The sequence below is a fragment of the Rhinopithecus bieti genome, unplaced genomic scaffold (assembly GCF_001698545.2).
Source record: "Rhinopithecus bieti isolate Rb0 unplaced genomic scaffold, ASM169854v2 scaffold_64250, whole genome shotgun sequence".
NCBI classification, from domain to species: Eukaryota; Metazoa; Chordata; class Mammalia; order Primates; family Cercopithecidae; genus Rhinopithecus; species Rhinopithecus bieti.
Window position 1 is genome coordinate 207,145 of NW_016824178.1, and position 14,797 is coordinate 221,941.

Sequence of the window (14,797 nt, forward strand, 5' to 3'; positions counted from 1 at the left end):
CCTGATTTGCTCATCAGGAGATAAATTCCCCTACATGCAGATTAACTAATTTTCTTTCTATATGAAGTTAAGAATAGTTACTATGTGCTCAGCACAGTGGAAAGAATTTTATATACAATGTATGATTTAATTCTGAAAAAAAAAAACAGGTAAGTAGTCTTATTCCCTTTTTGCCTATGAGAAACTGAGGTTCAGAAATGTGCCTAGGTTCTTATAGCTGATTTAAATAAATAGCTGACTTAAATATACAGCTCACGTTTTATAACTACAATAATATCCTTGGGCATCTGAATTTTAAAAAAGGCAATTCTCTTCTTAATGCTGAACTGTTATCTGAAGACTATCAGACACAAGAACCATTATGTCTTAGGACCACTCCAGATTTATGAAAATAAAAGAAACCATGGGAAGACAACTTATTCTCCTGTTTACTATGGCAGGAAAGTTTACACTAATTTACCTAAAATCAGTCACACATAAAGAACATGGGTTTGAAACACTGATCTATTTCTCAGCATTTCAGGTTGTTCTGGATTGAAGTCTATTAGGATCCTGTTCCTAAATTACCCTGATATTTGTAGAGATATTAAGAGACAGATTTAGCAATATCATTTAGAACTGAGACTCTAGGTTAAGCTTATGCACTTTGGCCCATTGCCAAATGCTGTCAGAGTCAAAACCAGCGAAAAATCCATAATGGCTGCAAACAATTTAACATAGTTCTTAGAAAATTTATCTTTAAAAAACTAGAATCTAACAGTAACAAATTATTGTACCTTAATGTCATTTATTAAGAGGAAACTTCGGATAATTTTAGTATATAAAGAAAATCATTATATCCATAGTTTTGTGGAAGCTGAGAGTGCTGAAACCATCAAGGGGTTAATATTAATATGTTGTGGGAGTTAAGTGAAGAAGATAATTTGGTACAGGTTACGACCTTCAATCAGAATAGGCTTTAAAGAACTGTAGGGGTAAGATCATTCTACCTGTAGTTTTATTAAATTTGAGATGTTTGATTAAANAAAGAGTACTGTATAAAAATAGAAGTTTAAAAAGTTTTCAAAAGTCACTATATGCAATTTATTTTATAATAAAATAATTGAGATATATAATTCAGACTGTTCCTTTTAATACTGAACTATATAGTAAAACATGATTTTAAGACTAAAAAAAGGAAAATTGGTTTTATCTAACAGAAAGGGAAAAGAACTTGATGGGGAGATATTTTAACTTCTGTGCTTGCAGCAGGAATCAAATCATCATTATGCTGTCAATTTAGATGGCATTTTCATAGTCCTCTCTGCAGTGCTACACTTGTCTTATAAATGAGAAAACCGAGTAGGAGAAAGAAAGCAACTTATGCAATCTCAGATATAAAAAAAATAAATTTCTGTAGGGCTTGATGTTTGCTGCCACTTCCTCAGAACTGGTTACCTCAAATGCACCTAGATTACATTTTGCTTGTTCTCAGCCCACTGGTGAGGACATTTTGGTAGTACTGTTGTTGGAGGAAAGGTATACTATTTGTGCACTATCATAGTGCCAGACACTGAATCAGATCTTTACATATACTGTCACCACACAGAGCCAAAGCTTTTACCCAATTATAAAATATATATGATGGAAGGTACAAAGAAATAGAAAATAGAATATCAAAAAACATTCTATAGCAAATGAAGAAGTGTATTTCATATGGCTGTTTCTTGTAATAACCATACGATAAAATTGAGGACATTATTTTAAAATGCGACTAAGTGAAGAAGATTCAATATTTGGCTAAGATGTATTTCTCAATATATGCTTTGGTAAATTAAACAAGTAGGCTGTGGAGATGATACTCTCATAGAGGTAGGCTGCACCATTGAATCCACTCTAGATTTATGATAATTTATGATTTTAATTTTACCACTGAACCTCATACATACAATCAATAGAGAAATTTTCAAAGCAGGTTTTACACAGTAAACACTGATAATGGCCACAGAGAAGGAAACCTCAGTTTGGTAGTTTCCTATTGCATCAATTTAGCTAAGCTGGAAGGAACTATGTGTTTTAGAATTCTTTTGTCTATATGGTTCTAGTTTAGGGCTGGCCACTACATAAATTTGTGTCAGTTTCGGAGAATACAAGTAAAGCAGCAGCCCTTATGCTCCGAAGGTCAGGGCAAGGTGTCAGTCACTGCTGCAGCTGATACACATTGTTTTACTTTTCTGTTGGCTTGCCTTACTGGTGTGAGTCAATAGCCAGGTCTACAATTCCTTCAGCTCCAATTGGATCTCCTCCTTAAGCACCTGAGTATTGGACCATGAACCCGTGAATCTCCATGGAGAAGGGTACCAGCTTCTTGTTGAAGTTGGAGGAAATGCTCTGGTTTGTGCTCATGGGTTCTAGTTTGTCTTGTTCTTCCTCACTTCATGTCTAGATTTTCTTCCCAACCACTGGCTCTGCTGAGGCATCTTTGCCAGCTCCTTAACTGAATAAGATCTAGTCCTTTATTCCATGCCACTTAGAGATTCTAGTTCCCTGACTGAACTTCAACGGATATACTCATTAATGCCCAAAAGAAATGCATTCTATTTTAGTCCTAGAAGGCTTCCTGATTTGCTCATCAGGAGATAAATTCCCCTACATGCAGATTAACTAATTTTCTTTCTATATGAAGTTAAGAATAGTTACTATGTGCTCAGCACAGTGGAAAGAATTTTATATACAATGTATGATTTAATTCTGAAAAAAAAAAACAGGTAAGTAGTCTTATTCCCTTTTTGCCTATGAGAAACTGAGGTTCAGAAATGTGCCTAGGTTCTTATAGCTGATTTAAATAAATAGCTGACTTAAATATACAGCTCACGTTTTATAACTACAATAATATCCTTGGGCATCTGAATTTTAAAAAAGGCAATTCTCTTCTTAATGCTGAACTGTTATCTGAAGACTATCAGACACAAGAACCATTATGTCTTAGGACCACTCCAGATTTATGAAAATAAAAGAAACCATGGGAAGACAACTTATTCTCCTGTTTACTATGGCAGGAAAGTTTACACTAATTTACCTAAAATCAGTCACACATAAAGAACATGGGTTTGAAACACTGATCTATTTCTCAGCATTTCAGGTTGTTCTGGATTGAAGTCTATTAGGATCCTGTTCCTAAATTACCCTGATATTTGTAGAGATATTAAGAGACAGATTTAGCAATATCATTTAGAACTGAGACTCTAGGTTAAGCTTATGCACTTTGGCCCATTGCCAAATGCTGTCAGAGTCAAAACCAGCGAAAATCCATAATGGCTGCAAACAATTTAACATAGTTCTTAGAAAATTTATCTTTAAAAAACTAGAATCTAACAGTAACAAATTATTGTACCTTAATGTCATTTATTAAGAGGAAACTTCGGATAATTTTAGTATATAAAGAAAATCATTATATCCATAGTTTTGTGGAAGCTGAGAGTGCTGAAACCATCAAGGGGTTAATATTAATATGTTGTGGGAGTTAAGTGAAGAAGATAATTTGGTACAGGTTACGACCTTCAATCAGAATAGGCTTTAAAGAACTGTAGGGGTAAGATCATTCTACCTGTAGTTTTATTAAATTTGAGATGTTTGATTAAATGAGTTATGGTGGCAAGGTAATATGAGTAGGGTGATTATGGGAGCAAAAAAAAGCCAATTGCCTACAAAATTTGAGGACGTTTTCTGAGGCTATAAAGCTAGGAGACAAACATCTACAACATAAAAGGGAATGGGGCTTCTTTATGCTCTCTGATCAAAGCAACTAAAGGCAGGTATGTCCCCAAATAGTTTTTAATTACTGAACTTAACAACCAAGCCAAAAGTCTGTTATTGGAATTTATGTATCTTTTCCCTAAAGGCAAAAAAGGAATTAAAAATAATACTTAAATTTAATAAATTTATAATTCAATTCTTCTGCATCATGTTTTACATGGTGCCTCATTAAGTTAAGCCCAAATTTAGTGTTTTGCTTCCCTGGAGTCATTTTCTATCCAGGAACTAGCAACTGAGACCACATTTGGTTCAAATGGTTGAAGCTGAAAGGGCTGGCTTCAGTTTATCACGTAATCTTGTTTTATACAGGGAGCAGAAAATCTTTCTCAAGAGTGAAAGGGCCATATTTGTGAATCTTTTGTTTGTTTAAAAGTGTTCAAATTTAAACTAAAAATTGAGGAATAAAAATTTCTAACATTTAAACAATATTTTCCAAAATTAATAAAATTGAATGAAATTCAATCAGCATCTTGTACATCAAATCTCTTATAGGATTCCAACACTTTTAAAAGCAGCACAGAAACATAACAATGGAAGCAAAATGTGGTTATTTCCCAACACTCCAATCAATACAAAAAATATTAGCACTGTGGTTTTGCTTCTTTTGTTTTAAAGTATTTATGTACTGATAGTTTGGAAATTTTAATAGTTAATTAAATTTCTTTAATAGTTATGTAACTATTCAGATATATTTCATTTTGGGCGAGTTTTGGCAGTTTGTATGTTTTGAGGAATTGGTCCATTTCATCTGAACTGACAAACTTACACGCACAGAGTTGTATTTCTTTAGTATTCTTTTAATGTCTATGAGGGTTGTAGTGATATTGCCTCTTTTATTCTTGATATTGGTCATTTGAGCCTTCTCTCCCTTTTCCCTTTATCAGTCTTGCTAGATGTTCATCAATTTTTTAAATTAAAAAACTCCATAGCTTTAGGTTTGATTTTACCTACTGTTTCTCTGTTTTCAACTTCATTGAATTCCGTTATCTTTATTAAATCTTCCTTCTACTTTTTTTTTGTTCTTCTTCTAATTTCTTGAGGTAGGGGCTGAGATTATTGACATCTTTCTTCTTTTCTCATATAAGCATTTAGTGCTATAAATTTCCTCTAAGCATATGCTTTTTATTTTCACTCAGTTTCATTTTCCTTTATACTTCCTTTTAATCTATGAATTATTTAGAAGTATGTTCTTTAATTTCCAAGTAGCTGGAGATTTGCTTGTTATCTTTTTGTTATTGATGTCTAGTTTGATTTCATTATAATCAGAGAACATATTTTGTATTATTTCAAGTTCTTTTAAAGTTAAGGTTTGTTTTATGACTCAAGATCTTTTCTATTCTGATGAGTATCTCATGCACGTCTGAAAATAATGTGTATTCCGCTGTTGTTGGGTGTCAGAAACTGCTGGTGGATAGTCATTCAGTACTTCTGTACCCTTGCTGGTGTTTTGTTTAGTGGCTCTATGAATTACTGAGAGATGGATGTTGAAGACCCCAACCTTAATTGTAAATCTTTCAATCTGTCCTTTCAGTTCTGGGAGATTTTGCTTCTACTGTTTGAATCTCTGTTATATGGTGCATCTATGTTTAAGATTGTCATGTCTTTTTAGTGAATTGAACCTCTTTATGCCTGTTGTGGTGGAGGAAGAGAAGCATGACTTTTTTCATGGTTTCTGCCTTGAGAAGAGGCAGGTATTGTTAAAATATTTCTGTCATGTTGGGCTAAAGACAGTCCATTGGCTAAAGAGAGAAGGCTTTTTGAGGGGCTGTATTTTGTCTGTGCCTACTGATGTTTTCAGGTTGCAGGCTTTTATAGCACCCAGGCCAGGTATACAGGAGGCAAGTAAAAAAGCCTGGGAATTCACAGCACTTCCTTGGGTCTAGAGGTCCCTAGCCTGTCTGCCTTCTTTTTTTTTGTACCTTTCAGAGTCTTCTGGTAGATGAGTTAATGTATTTTCTCCAGGTAATTTTTGGTTGTGAGTAGCAGGAAAAATAAAATAAAATGTGTGTACTCCATCTTATCTGGGACTGAAAGTTTGTATTCGTGAATCTTTAAACCTTCAAAGAGTAATTCTACTATTAAATCCTCTAGTCTGGCCAGTTCTGTTATAAGTATATCAGTTTGTGGTGAATGAGAATATGGGGGTATGGGAGGAGTACTGATAGTTGATTTAAAAAATAAATAAATAAACCTTCCTAAATATGAAAGCAAAAAGAACCAATTATATAAATAAGTCAGAAGTACAAGTGAACTAATTTTTTTGTGGACTAGCTTTCACCAAAACTGTTTCATATTTATAACCAAGTAAAGCCAATATTTTTTTCTTCTTCTTTTAACTATGTATCTGTATCTAGGCAGTGGGTTTCCACATTTTTTGACTGTGGTTCCCTGAGACAGGCCAACAGATCCCTTGGGTCTATCTCTTTATCTCTACTTTTCAATGCAAAAAATAACTAGGTATACCAGTAGACTATTACTCTATAAGTACTGTTGGATATGCATGATTCACAGTATCATTCTTAAAAAATTAAAGGTAAATATGAATCACTACATACTAGAGGGTAAAGCAAGCAACCTAAAACAAACTTAAATTGATAGTGATGAAGTCTAATGATAACTTATAATGAAAATAAACAGCAGCTAAAACTATAGGTTACTTTTAAAAAATCTCAATGATGTATCAATATAGCATTCCTCCTGAAAACCATAGAAAACTGGATCATCTATACTTGTGCTTGTGCAATATGAATATGACTGCATTGTCAGGGCTACCTGGGAACCAGGCTGATATGGTTTGGCTGTGTCCCCACCCAAATCTCATCTTGAATTGTACCCCACATGTGATGGGAGGGACCCAGTGGGAAGTAATTGAAGCATGGAGGCAGTTATCTCCATGATGTTCTCATGATAGTGAGTTCTCATGAGATTTGATGGTTTTATAAGGGGCTTTCCCCTCCCCTTCACTCTTGGCTGTCACCATGTGAAGAAAGACATATTTGCTTCTCCTTCTGCCATGATTGTAAGTTTCCTGGGGCCTCCCCAGGCCTGTGGAACTGTGAGTCAATTAAATCTCTTTCCTTTATAATTACCAAGTCTTGGGTATGTCTTTATTAGCAGTGTGAGAATGAACTAATACAATAAATTGGTACCAGTAGAGTGGGGTGCTGATATAAGGATACCCAAAAATGTGGAAGTGACTTTGGAACTGGGTAACAGGCAGAGGTTGGAACAGTTTAGAAGACTCAGAAGAAGACAAGAAAATGTGGGAAAGTTGGGAACTTCCTAGACACTTGTTGAATGGCTTTGACCAAAATGCTGACAGTGATATGTACAATGAAGTCCAGGCTGAGGTGGCCTCAGATGAAGATGAGAAACTTGTGGGGAACTGGAGCAAAGGTGACTCTTGCTGTGCTTTAGTAAAGAGACTGGTGGCATTTTCCCCCTGTCCTAGAGATCTGTGGAGTTTTGAACTTGAGAGAGATGATTTAGGGTATCTGGTGGAAAAAATTTCTAAGAGCAAGGTGTTCAAGAGGAAGCAGACGATAAAAGTTTGGAAAAGTTACAGCCTGACAGTGCAGTAGAAAAGAAAAACCCATTTTCTGGGGAGAAATTCAAGCCTGCTGCAGAAATTTGCATGAGTCACAAGGAGCTGAATGTTAATCACCAAAACAATGGGGAAAATGTCTCCAGGCGATGTCAGAGACCTTCAGTGGCAGCCCCTCATGTCACAGGCTGGGAGGCTTAGGAGGAAAAAATGGTTTTGTGGGCCAGGTTCAGGATCCCTCTGCTGTGTGCAGCCTAGGGACTTGGTGCCCTGCATCTCAGCCACTCTAGCCATGGCTAAAAGGGGCCAAGGTATAGCTTGGGCTGTGGCTTCAGAGGGTGCAAGCCTCAAGCCTTGGTAGTTTCCATGTGGTGTTGAGCCTGCATGTGCACAGAAGTCAAGAATTGAGGTTTGAGAACCTCTGCCTGTATTTCAGAGGATGTATGGAAATGCCTGGGTGTCTAGGCAGAAGTTTGCTGCAGGGGTGGAGCCCTCACTGAGAACCTCTGCTAGGACAGTGCAGAAGGGAAATGTGAGTTCAGAGCCCCCACACAGTCTCCACTGGGGCACTGCCTAGTAGAGCTATGAGAAGAGGGCCACCATTCTCCAGAACCCAGAATGGCAGATCTACCAACAGCTTGCACTGTGCTCCTGGAAAAGCTGCAAGCACTCAATGCCAGTCCATGAAAGCAGTCAGGAGGGGGGCTGTACCCTGCAAAGCCACAGGGGCAGAGTTGCCCAATGCTGTGGGACCCCACCTCTTGCATCAGTGTGACCTGGATGTGAGACATGGAGTCAAAGGAGATCATTTTGGAGCTTTAAGATTTGACTGCCCTGCTGGATTTCAGACTTGCATGTGGCCTGTAGCCCCTTCGTTCTGGCCAATTTCTCCCATTTGGAATGGGTGTACTTACCTAATGCCTTTGCCCCCATTTTATCTGGGCAATAACTAACTTGCTTTTGATTCTACAGGGTCTTAGGCAGAAGGGACTTGCCTTGTCTCAGATCAGACTTTGGACTTGAACTTTTGAGTTAATGCTGGAATGAGTTAAGACTTTGGGGGACTGCTGGGAAGTTATTCTGTTTTGAAATGTGAGGACATGAAATCTGGGAGGGGCTGAGGGCGTAATGATATGGTTTGGCTGTGTTCCCACCCAAATCTCATCTTGAATTATAGTTCCCACAATCCCCATGTATTATGGGAGGGTCCCAGTAGGAGGTAATTGAATCATGGGAGTGGTTACCTCCATGCTGTTCTCACGATAGTGATTTATCACGAGAGCTGATGGCTTTATAAGGGGCTTCCCCTCTCCCACTTTGCTCTGCACTTTTCCTTGCTGTCGCCATGTGAAGAAGGATGTGTTTGCTTCCTCTTCTGCCATGATTGTAAGTTTCCTGAGGCCTCGCCAGCCCTATGGAACTGTGAGTCAATTAAACCTCTTTCCTTTATAAATTACCCAGTCTTGGGTATGTCCTCATAGCAGTGTAAGAATGAATTAAAACACAGGCATACTGAAAAAATACTAAATTAGAAGATTCAATAAATTCTATGAATGTATTATTTTATGATTATTCCATTTGTAACCTTTTAAACTCATTTAGTAGGTTACTAGTAAGCAGTATCTAGTCACAAGTGAAAATGGAAGTCTGTGATGTGTTATTTGCCCATAAGAATCAAAGAAAGGACTGTCACCTCTGGGTCAGACCTCAGTCATCAGAGCCCTTTGCCAAGGATGGCCTGTATTTTGGGAATCACTGCTGTAGGGAAGCAGACCACTGGGAAACACTTTTCATAGTGCAGACTGTTCCCATGTAGGGCTTTGCAAATGCTGTTATGAAACATTTTAGAAATAATAAAGTCATCCATAGGAATCAGAGAATATGCAAATGAATATGATAATATTTAGTGTACTGTTATACTCCACCATGTCTAAATGTACCTTGATTGGGAGAAACATCATGCCATTCTGTACTACAGCTGTCTTCTGGGTGAATAAAGTCAAAATGGAGAGAATTGGTTGTTATAAACAAGTGTTGGCTTAGAGGTGGCTTCTTTGCCACTAAAATAACTGATCTCTTCTTTAAATTACTTTTATCCTGAAAGAATGCAGCTAAGTCAGGCAGCCATTAGACAAACCAACCTTTATAACTTCAGGTAAATTTAATTATGAATGTTTATATGTTAATAATATCACAGATTTTCCATTATTGTGATAATAATAGCTCTGTCTTCCCTAATAGATGATAAAATTCTTATGAGCAGAAATGGCTTTAGTCACAGAAAGGTGTGAATTTTGGAGTCAGGCTGCTTGGACTCATTTCTAAACTCTGCTATTTTCTAGCTCTTTAAGGTAAGCTCTGTGTTCCAGTTCCTTTCAGTTCTGCAGAATAGAAATAATGGTATCAACCTCATAGGATCATTTTGAAGATTCCAAGAGATACTGTATTTAAGTTCTTAGCATAGGAGCTTAGTAAGTAATCAGTAAATGTTAGCTATTAGTAATATTAGCAGTGGAAATATTATAGGGATACCTCCTTTTACTGTGCTTCAATTTATTCTTTGAAGATTGCAATTGTTACAAATGGAAGGTTCTGGCAATCTTGTGCTGAATGAGTCTATTGGTACAATTTTTCCAATAGCCTGTGCTCATTTCATGTCTCTGTATCATATTTTGGTAATTCTCACAATATTTAAAACTTTTTCATTATTATTATATCTGTTACGGTGATCTGTGATCAGTGATCATTGATGTTACTACTGTAATTATTTTGGGGTGCCATGAACAACAGTACACTAAATAACACATTTTCAATATAGATGAAACAGCCTTATAGTGGAAGATGATGCTATCTAGGACTTTCACAGCTAGAGAGGAGAAGTCAATGCCTTGCTTCAAAGCTTCAAAAGACAGGCTGACACAGAAGAAAACAGAAGAAAGTTTAAGTGGTCTGGATAGAAGATAAAAACCAGCCACAACATTCCCTTATACCACAGCCTAATCCAGGGCAAGGCCCTAACTCTCTTCAATTCTATGAAGGCTGAGAGAGGTAAGGAAGCTGCAGAAGCAAAGTTGGAAGCTAGCAGAGGTTGGTTCATGAGGATTAAAGAAAGAAGCCATGTAAGACAATAGACTTAAAAAATGTTGTGTCTGTTTTTACTGTTCTACCAATGGGCTGTTCTCCCATCCCTTTTCCTCTCCTCAGGCTTCTCTATTCCCTGAGAAACAACAGCATTAAAATTAGGCCAATTAATTAACCCTGCAATGGCCTCTAAGTGTTCAAGTGAAAGGAAGAGTCACATATCTCTCACTTTAAATCAAAGCTAGAAATGATTAAGCTTAGTGAGGAAGGCATGTCAAAAGCCAAGATACACCAAAAGCAAGGCCTCTAATACAAAAATGATAGGAAAATGAAACAGCCTTATTGCTGATAGGGAGAAAGTTTGAGTGGTCTGGATAAAGATCAAACCAGCCATAACATTCCCTTAAACCAAAGCCTAATCCAGAGCAAGGCCCTAACTCTCTTCAATTCTATGAAGGATCAGAGAGGTAAGGAAGCTACAGAAGAAAAGTTGGAAGCTAGCAGAGGCTGGTTTATGAGGTTTAAGAAAAGAAGCCATCTCCATAACAAAAAAGTGCAAGGTGAAGTAAAAAGTGGTGATGGAGAAGCTGCAGCAAGTTATCCAGAAGATCTAGCTAAGATCATTGATGAAGATGGCTACACTAAACAACAGAATTTTCAATACAGAAGAAACGCCTTACAGTGGAAGAAGATGCCATCTAGGGCTTTCATAGCTTGAGAGAAGTCAATGCTTAGATTCAAACCATAAAACAGGCCGACTCTCTTGTTAGGGGCTAATAGAGCTGATGACTTTAACTTGAAGCCAATGCTCATTTACCATTCTGAAAATCCTAGGGCCCTTGAGAATGATGCTAAATTAACTCTGCCTGTACTTCATAAATAAAGCCTGGAAAACAGCACATCTATTTATAGCATGGTTTTCTGAATATTTTAAGCCTATAATTGGAACCTACTGCTCAGAAAAAAAGATTCCTTTCAAAATATTACTGCTCATTGACAATGTGCCTGGTCAACCAAGAGCTCTGTTGGAGATGTACAAGGTTAATGTTGTTTTCATGTTTGCTAATACACCAGCCATTCAGCTGCCCATGGATCATGGGGTAATTTCAAATTTCAAGTCTTATTATTTAAGAAATACATTTTGTGAGGCTATAGCTGCCATAGATAGTGATTCCTCTGATGGATCTGGGCAAGTGAAAACCTTGTCAAAAGAATTCACTATTCTAGATTCCATTAAGAACATTCGTGATTCACAGGACGAGGTCAAAATATCAAGATTAACAAGAATTTACAAGAAATTGGATCCAACCCTCCTGGATGACTTTGAGGGGTTCAAAACTTTAGTGGAGGAAGTCACTGCAGATGTTGTGGAAATAACAAGAGAACTAGAATTGGAAGTACAGCCTGACCCCAATTTTGAATGACGTTCTACTGTGGGTATAATGCTGTTAAATAGTATCTCATGCTGCTAATAAATCTTTTGTGAAAGGAAGCGTAAATTGATAGAGCAAACTTTGTCATTTTGTTTTAAGAAATTGTCATAACCACCCCAACTTTCAGCTACCACCACCCTGATTAGTCAGCAGACATCAATATTGAGGCAAAACCCTCCACCAGCAAAAAAAAAAAAAAAAAAAAAAAACCAATGCACAATAATAATAACTTGCCGAAGGCTCACATAATCATTAGCATATTTTAGCAATATTTTCTAATTAAGTTATATACATTGTTTTTTAGACATAATGCTCTTGTGCACTTAGCAGACTACAGTACAGCATAAACGTAACTATTATATGCACTGGGAACCTAAAAAATCTTGTGTGACTTGGTTTATTGTAATATTCACTTTATTGTGGTTATCTGGAACTGAACATGCATTATCTCTGAGATATGCCTGTATTAGTTTTTGTATATACCACTGCACTTAGACTGGGATTTACACATGGCTGTCACTACTACAACTATTGTTAGGTTTCTGTTAAATTATGCTATTTTTTGAGGGGCAATATAGTATGCTAAGAGCCAGACTGCAAATGTTCAAATCCTAGCTCTACCACATAACTACCTAATTAATCCATGTGCCTCAGCTTTCTAGTCTGTAAAATGAGGATAACACCAGCAACTGAGCTTCCTCACAGCATTGAGATTTAAATAAGATAGTATTTGTAATCAGAATAGTATTTTCATAATATTTACTTGCTAAATTTTAAAAAATAAAAATGTTTTTTAACAGTTCTACCCCCCTTCCCTCCATCAAAAAGAGCCACAAAACCTCACAAATTGGCCAGAGTGGCTGAAAGTACTTATCAGGCATAAAACAATTGAATGTTTGCAGTTATATCCTAAAAAAACAAAGACAGGCCACCCAAATGTTTGAATGTCATGAAAGGAATTATCCAGATTTTTGAACACATACTAAAAGTCTGTTTTTAATCATCCGAAATTACATCAGTATTCAGTTTATGAAAGTATACCTACATACTGCTTGAATCTATAATCCAATTTTACTTGTTCTGGCATCTCAGGCATGTAGACTTAAAATAAATGACTATTATTATTATCACTACTATTTTTAGAGACAGTGTCTCACTCTGTAACCCAGGCTGGAGTGCAGTGGTGCAAACATGGCTCACTGTAGCCTAGACCTTCCAGGCTCCAGTGATTCTCTTGCCTTAGTTCCCCAAGTCGCTGGGACTATAGGTGCATGCTACCACATCCAGCTAATTTTTGTATATTTTGTAGAGATGGGGTTTTGCCATGTTGTCCAGGTTGGTCTCAAACTCCTGAGTTCAGGCAATCCACCTGCCTTGGCCTCCCAAAGTGCTGGGATTACAGGCATGAAGTAATTATTTTGTATATGAATTTAGTTTAGCAGCTTTAACGTGAGAGCAAGTTGTCATATGCACAGCATATTGGGGAAAAATAAGTCACACAAGATTTAAAGATGAGATTCAGAATAATTCAGCTATTCTTTAAAGACTTTTCTTACCAAATCTGAATTTCACACACACACACACACACACACACACACACACACACACACAAACTTCTGTCTGCCTTTTCTTCATGTACTCTCAGGTTAGATGAGGGTTTTGGCAGCTAACAGCTTCCACATTTTCAGACAGAATCAGTAAGTAGGTAAAATAAAGTTATGCTCTTTTGAAAAATGTCATAACATGCTTGGCTGATGGGCATATTGGGACCTTTGTAATGAGATGGCAGGGAAAGGAAGCAAGCAAGAATTAGCTGGAACTGAAGTTTTCAGCTGGAGTGAATGAGGTAGGGTAGGGAATGTGAGGCAGCTAACCCTGTTGCACTGTTGGCCCCTGTGGGGTTGGCTTGGGAGATGGAGGGGGCTTTTTTTGCAGGTTGAAGACACTGAGAAAGTCACTGAAGTTCCTGTCAAATTTACTCACTCACTCATTAATTCACTTACTCATAACATTTTTATTGAGAGCTTATAAGGTACTACATTTGTACTAGGTGCTGAAATATAGTACTGAACAAAATGGAGAAATTGTTCCTGCTTATCATCATGAACATGGGAATACCTGTCCTACCATGTACAGGAGAGAAAGACACTAAGCAGATGTTCACATAAATGTATCATTAAAATCCCAACAAAGGTTTTGAAGAAAACTACTAGATGATAAGAGAAAATAGGAGAACTGATTTATTTCAGATGGTAGTCTGAAGGTCAGGGAAGATCTCCTTGTGATTTCAGGTTTAGATAGGCAGGAATTCTTGGGAGAAAAAAGAGATAAAAGCATTCTCCGTAGCAGGAATAGCATGTTGAAAAGGAAAGTGGTGGCAAAGAGCTGGTCAATGACTAGGGTAGCTACAGCACTGTGAATACTTTCCTTTTAAATAAGTTCAAGAAAAATATATATAAACTAGAATATCAGATATGTGGAATTAATAAAACACATATTTTATAATCCCATACACTTCTAAATCTTCATGATAAGATAATGAGTTGAACCCTGAAGCCAAACAATATTTGTCTTGCTTTGTGTATTCTCACTGGGCTGTTTTCCACAACAGAACAGTGAAGATTATACTCTAGGTGTGCTTATAAGGCATACTATATGCATGCATGCACACACGCCTTTACTTTGCTGTTTAAGGGGATTTGATGATGATATTATCTTGCTATTAAATTTATACTAAATTTTCTCTAACTTTTAACTCAAAATCTTTAGATTACATAGAGCTAGTATTACAGCAGAGATAGAAGCCTATGAAATGCAATACTTAATCTTCATAGTCCTCTTCCACTTAAGTCCTATTCCGTTAAACATGGCCATGTTATCCAAAAGAGCAACTGGCAAAAATGAAGATTAGTGGTTCATCATGAAAGCGATTAGATTACAGATT